This window comes from Macrobrachium rosenbergii, chromosome 5, assembly GCF_040412425.1.
Source record: "Macrobrachium rosenbergii isolate ZJJX-2024 chromosome 5, ASM4041242v1, whole genome shotgun sequence".
Classification (NCBI taxonomy): domain Eukaryota; kingdom Metazoa; phylum Arthropoda; class Malacostraca; order Decapoda; family Palaemonidae; genus Macrobrachium; species Macrobrachium rosenbergii.
In genome coordinates this window covers 38,982,535-38,989,448 of record NC_089745.1, presented here as the reverse complement: position 1 = coordinate 38,989,448, position 6,914 = coordinate 38,982,535, and positions in this window count along the sequence as shown.

Sequence of the window (6,914 nt, the reverse complement as noted above, 5' to 3'; positions counted from 1 at the left end):
TAAAGGATTCAATATCGAATCCTACATTACGGAAGAGTTCCTAAGCATCTCTGTCCTGCACCAAGTGTCTCAGCTGCGTATTATTATTATTATTATTATTATTATTATTATTATTATTATTATTATTTATTATTCAGAAGACAAACTCCTGTTCATGTGGAACACGCCAACAGGGGCCACTGACTTGAAATTCAAGCTTCTAAGGAATATGGTGTTCATTTGAAAGAAGTTACAGAATAGGAAATACAGAAAGATCAGTTATTAGAAAATGAAAAAAGATAAATCAATAAATAAGTAGATAAAAATATGAATAAACTGGGTATTGAAAATATGTTACCGACTCCTGTATCAGAATGTTCCTGTTGAGTATAGCAGTCATATATTATAGCTGAGTCCTACATCAGAATGTTTCTGTTGAGGATAGCAAGTATGTGTAATAATTTTACGGCGTACATTCTTCAGGTGAATGTTAGCAACAAAATTGAGTCAAGTGTCATTGGTGAAATGACTTGTGATGAATTAATAAGGTTTAATGAAGGCAAGTTTGAATTAACCCATCACGCAGAATTAACTGAGGTGTTTTTCAGAAAAGTAATTATCATTCAGATACATTCTCCAACTTTTTGAAGGCAGAATTAACTAGGCTCTTTTTTGCAGTAACTTCCTTGATAATAATGGTATTAAAATTCAGGAAGATCTTATGCAACAGGAGGCAGAGTGTATCTGTCACCAGCTATCGAAAAATTAACTACTGTGTATCTCAATGAAAAAAAGTAAGCATGGTAGATCTTACGTAAATGTACGTGTTCGTTAACTCACAGACTGTCAGCAGGAGGAGCATTAGGCAACGAAATAAAGATAAAAATAATTTCAGAGTCATCAAACATGACGAAGACCCAGCTGCCCTAGTCTTAGGAAGAGTGGGAATAACTAAATAAGGTTCTGACTGGATCGAATACAGTGCATTAGCCTCAGAGAAGGAATGTGAATTATTCAGTCCGGCTATCGGCATACGAGTAAAAAGAACAAGAGGGATTTTGGTGAGTACTTAAAAAAACAACTGGGGAAGTCACAGTCCTGAATGAGGGAACTTCATGTTTTCACTACAGGAATAACGTCAGAACAATTTTGTTGCGACGCTGGTTAAGGGGGAACGTCATGTTTTCACTATAGGAATGATGTCAGAACAATTTTGTTGCGACAATGTTTGGTTAATGGGGAACTTCGTGTTTTCACTATAGGAATGACGTCACAACAATGTTTGGTTAATTGGGGAACGTCATGTTTTCACTACAAGAATGACGTCAGAACAATGTTGTTGTGACACTGTTTGGTTAATGGGGGAATGTCGTTTTCACAATAGGAATGACGTCAGAACAGTGTTGTTGCGACACTGTTTGGTTAATGGGAGAACGTCATGTTTTCGCAATAGGAATGACGTCAGAACAATGTTGTTGCGACACTGTTTGTTTATTGGAGGAACGTCATGTTTTCACTACAGAAATAATGTCAGAACAATGTTATTGCGACACTGTTTGGTTAATGGGGAACGTCATGTTTTCACTACAGAAATAACGTCAGAACAATGTTGTTGCGACACTGTTTGGTTAATGGGGAACGTCATGTTTTCACTATAGGAATGACGTCAGAACAGTGTTGTTGCGACACTGTTTGGTTAATGAGGAACGTCATGTTTTCACAAGGAATGACGTCAGAACAGTCACGACACTGTTTCGTTAATGGGGAACGTTCATGTTTTCACTACATGAATGACGTCAGAACAGTTTTGTTGCGACACTGTTTGGTTAATGGAGGAACGTCATGTTTTCACTATAGGAATGATGTCAGAACAATGTTGTTGCGACACTGTTTGGTTAATGGGGAACGTCGTTTTTTCACTACAGGAATGACGCCAGAACAATGTTGTTGCGACACTGTTTGGTTAATGGGGAACATCATGTTTTCCCATATGAATGATGTCAGAACAATGTTGTTGTGACATTGTTTGATTAATGGGGAACGTCATGTTTTCACTACAGGAGTGATGTCAGAGCAATGTTGTTGCGACACTGTTGATCAATAGGGGAACATCATGTTTTCACTACAGGAATGATGGCAGAACAATGTTGCTGCGACACTGTTTGGTTAATGGGGAACATCATGTTTTTACTATAGGAATGAAGTCAGAACAATGTTGTTGCGACATTGATTGGTTAATGGGGAACATCATGTTTTCACTATAGGAATGATGTCAGAACAATGTTGTTGCGACATTGTTTGGTTAATGGGGAAGTCATGTTTTCCCCATAGGAATGATGTCAGAACAATGTTGTTGCGACATTGTTTGGTTAATGGGGGAAGTCATGTTTTCACTATAGGAATGATGTCAGAACAATGTTGCTGCGACACTGTTTGGTTAATGGGGAACATCATGTTTTCACTATAGGAATGAAGTCAGAACAATGTTGTTGCCACATTGTTTGGTTAATTGGGGCAGTCATGTTTCCACTACATGAATGGCGTCAGAACAATGTTGCTGCGACACTGGTTAATGGGGAACACCGTGTTTTCTCTATAGGAATGACGTCAGAACAATGGTGTTGCGACATTATTTAGTTAATGAGGTTCGGTAATAAGTGGCAAATTTGAGGATGAATGACATAAGTGAAAAAACATAGATAACAATGATAAGGTTCGGGTGCCTGTAGGCGTTACTAAATGGTGTTTGCAGCGTCCCTTTGGCCCCTAACTGCACCCACCTTTTAGCCTCTTACTTTACCTCCGTTCCAGCTTCCTTTCTTCAGTCTTGCTGTCCACCCTCTTGGCTATTCTTAGTGTAATTGTGTGGGTTTTTCTCCCAGTTCCACCTTTTGATCTTTGTATTTCATCTCCTTTATTTTCTGTATCTCTATCTTGCTGTCCAACCACTCCAACTCCCTCTTTTCACTGTCTTAAGAGCTGAATGCCTAAAGTGCCTTAGTGCTTCGCTTGACGGCCTAAATCTCATAAAAGCTAACCTAACCTAACCTGACACAACTGGAGGTGAAATATAGAGTACCAGTTGATATGCAGATTTTCTCTGACCCTTGATTATAACAATAACAAATAAGTACCCTCGTTATTTTAGTGATTTGTTTGAAGATCATACAACAGATTTGCTGAACAGCTGCACCAATATGCAGGCAATGTACCTCGCTGTCGAACTTCCCAGTTCCAGAGATCCTTTATTCCTCACACCGTTTGACTGTGGAACAGCCTCCCAGAGGATGGCATGCAATTGGAACTTTAGAAGTTCAAGCGAAAATGCAATGCATTAGTACCCTAATACAATTCAACTTGTATTTTGATATTTAACTTACATTTTTATTTATTCATTAATTTGTTAATTTATCTGTTTTTTCTAATAAGTAATCTCCGCTTTCTGTATTTCTTGCTACCTTCTGTTACTTCTTTCGAATGAACACCATATTCTTTGGAAGCCTGAATTTAAGTCAAAAGCCCCTGTGGGCTTGTTCCATATGAATAGAGTTCATCTTGTGAATAAGAATAAGAATAACAGTTGGAAAGCATAGAGTTTCGTTTTCAGCAACAGTTCTGGACGAGCTCGGACACTTTCCAGGGTATGCACTGAAATTCACCATTTCACCTGTTCTGCCCTTGTATGGGTAGATTAAAAGGACTCACCGTAGAAGTTAGATATACAGTAGAGAAGGCATTTGCTTGAGGCTCTCTTAATCCTTTTCAGAAACAGATACTATAATGACAGACGAATCAGTTTTAAGTTGCATCAGTATTTGAAGATTCAGTCTTGTCATGCCCGGGAATAAAATTAGTACTGTACCGGAGATGTTGGTAAACTACCCACTTTCAAAAAGTATGTGAGAATGACATTATAGCATGAAGCACTTTGAACGTCAGGAGAAGATTTGCTTGAAAGCTGAGTTTCAACAAGAGGGCTTTGTTAATCTTTTTTTTTTTTAAACATCACAACAAGGATACGTATGTTTATATTATATACATAAGGGGCATATTTGAAACCGTCTCAAATTAAGTACATACAAATTATGCATTGTCTAAGATGAACATATGTATTCATACGATAACTGGAAGCTTGTTGCGCCTCAAGAACTCTGTCCTTCGCCTTTATTATTCAGTTCCTAGGCGCAGTCTCGCCTTCAGTATTGTCTTGTATTTCTTGGCAGACCATATTCGGGTTATTTATCCCGGTTTTGTGACCTCTGTGTAAGGAAATCGATGCGCATATTCACTGGGGAATACGTAGGCCATTTTACCATTCGCTTTATCTTTATATCATCAGATTCTGTAAACCTTTATTTTCCCGGCGTTCGCCAAGGTCGTAAACCTCCGTTGTGTTATTTGCTCTTCCTTGATCACCTCTTTTTTTTTATACGTGTTTGGCATACAGTAGGGGCCTATCGGGATCTTTTTAACGCCCTTGGAAAGAAACATTCTCAGGAGCATATGTGAACTCTCTAAAACCGTGTAGGCTACATGCACAGTTCTTGTAAACCTAAACCTTTCCTGTCTGGTGTTCCACAGGGTAGCGTTTTGTGGTCTTGGTGCTATAAGTCTACTAAGGGAATAACTTTTGACGTGGGAAATATACTTGTACAGTGCACAATTCATGCAATACATTCCCTCTATTCTGTGAAAATTTGCATTGCAAGTTAATGGGCCTATGAGACATGTTTCATATGAATACTTTCTCCTTACGGGGTAGTGCCATCAGCGCAACTCACGCGGTGTACTGTAGGCATTACTTAAGGTTCTTTGTAGGGTCACGTCGGCCCCTAGCTGCAACCTCTTTCATTCCTTTTACTGTACCTCCGTTCATATTATCTTTCTTCTATCTTACTTTCCACCCTCTCCTAACAATATTTCATAGTGCAACTGTGAGGTTTTCCTCCTGTTACACCTTTCAAACCCTTTTACTGTCAATTTCCATTTCAGCACTGAATGACCTCATAGGTCCCAGCGCTTGGCCTTTGGATTAAATTCTATATTCCAATTCCATACGAATATTTTCGTATTATACATGTATGTGAATATATTTTTTATTTGCGTGCCTTTTCCCTTAGGATGGGAAGCTCTAGATGTTATATACTTTTGCAGTTTTCATATTTATTTCAGGATGAAGTTTTTATCCCTATGCCGTTTTCTACCCAGGCTTGCAACCCACTACATTTGAATAAATTCCAGGTACTTATCCAGTCCACTTACTGGCCCCTATGATCATATGGCTGCAGCCTAGCCTTATCAGCTAGAGTTCCAAGGTCGGTGGATCTTTTTTGACCTAAGCAATGAACTGGGCACCTGTTACTCAGTGGACTGGCGGTTGCAGCCTGGGAAAAAAAAGGAGAGATGGTTTGGTCATATGGGAAGAGTGGAGGGCAATAAGTTGGTTAAAAAAATAAAATTCTGGAGTGTTATGAAGGATGAGAGAAAAACCTAAAAAGTGAAAGAAGTATTGGAAAGGAATGGTCTTAAAACCCAGGGGTGTGAGCGTACACGCAAGATAAAAATGAATGGATCAGTGGGTGTGTAGAGGGCTCGATGAGCTGCTAGTGAGCCTTCTTCGCAGGCGCACGGTGCAGCCAATATTATGGAAGTTTTCTGCTGTTGAAGTACAATTGTGGCAGTGACCACTGACTCATCATGTTTTCTATGGAATCAGGGTAATTAAATGTTGAAACAAGCATATTGAGATTCGTGTTTGTGATTCACGGAAAATAGAACTAGTTATTAAAAAATCATTAACAAGAACACCTAATATTCGTTGTAACATGAATCATTGCATCTTTACATAAAAAGACAGGAACAAACCTATTTCGCGTCTAGTCCCATAAAGGCAAAAGATGGCGTCAAAGCCTTCATATTGAGGTACATTCTGTCGTTTCTTACAAGTGGTGAAGCTTTCGTCATTTAAGAAAGAATATTCATATTTCAAGCTTGCATAGTTTATTATCTTTTTAGGCATCAACTAACCGCACAGCCTCATTTCGAAACAGTAAATCTCTGCCGACAGCATGAAGACCAAACTTTTTAAGTGAACGTTTAGTGCTTGGGTTGAATGCCTTTCCTTACTATTGTAGATACAAAAAAGGAGCTTACGCAGCTGAGGCGGGTACTTCTTCGTATGAGAAGTTACGCTGAAAGTATAACTGACTGTAGTGAGCTCTAGAGATATTCAAATTCTATAAACACATGACGTTTAGATCTCGTAATTCTTAAATTGCCGACCGAATGTCATTTATATTTGTTGATTTATTTCGCACTCCCTTTATTGGTTCAATTAATTATGAACCAACAAATTACTTCTAGACTCCATATTGAATCTTAAATTGCCAACTGATTGTCGTTTATAACCGTTTTAAGTCTAATTTGGAACCAATCGGAAGTAGTGCATCAGTACACAGTGAGTCTAGATGGTATCAAAGATACCAGATTAGTAATAGATTATTGGTGTTATGTACCCAAGCGCGACTAATATCATCCACGGTAAAAAAAAAAAAAAAAAATAAAACAGTAACTTTGCCAGTTGAATGTTTATGTTGGCTTATTTCCACCCTATCCTCTTTTAAGGTCATTCTCTGCAGCAGTAATTACGTGATTATGCAACCTTGGCTTAAAATACAAGAACTAATAGAATGTCCGTTGCAATATTTCGTTGCTGACTTCTTGCGAAGGTAATTGCACCTTTGTTATACAGTGATGTTAATATTAATCACATTAACAGTGGTCCCCAAGAGAATGTCTCCATTCTGGATTGGAATGAGAAAGAAAACAGGAAAGACCGTATGTGTGTGTGTGTGTGTGCGTGCGTTCTGGTAATGGGAGGGGGTTTGTTGGGGAAAGGTGGGGGGAGGGAAAGAGGCCGGTGGTTGAATCTCCCC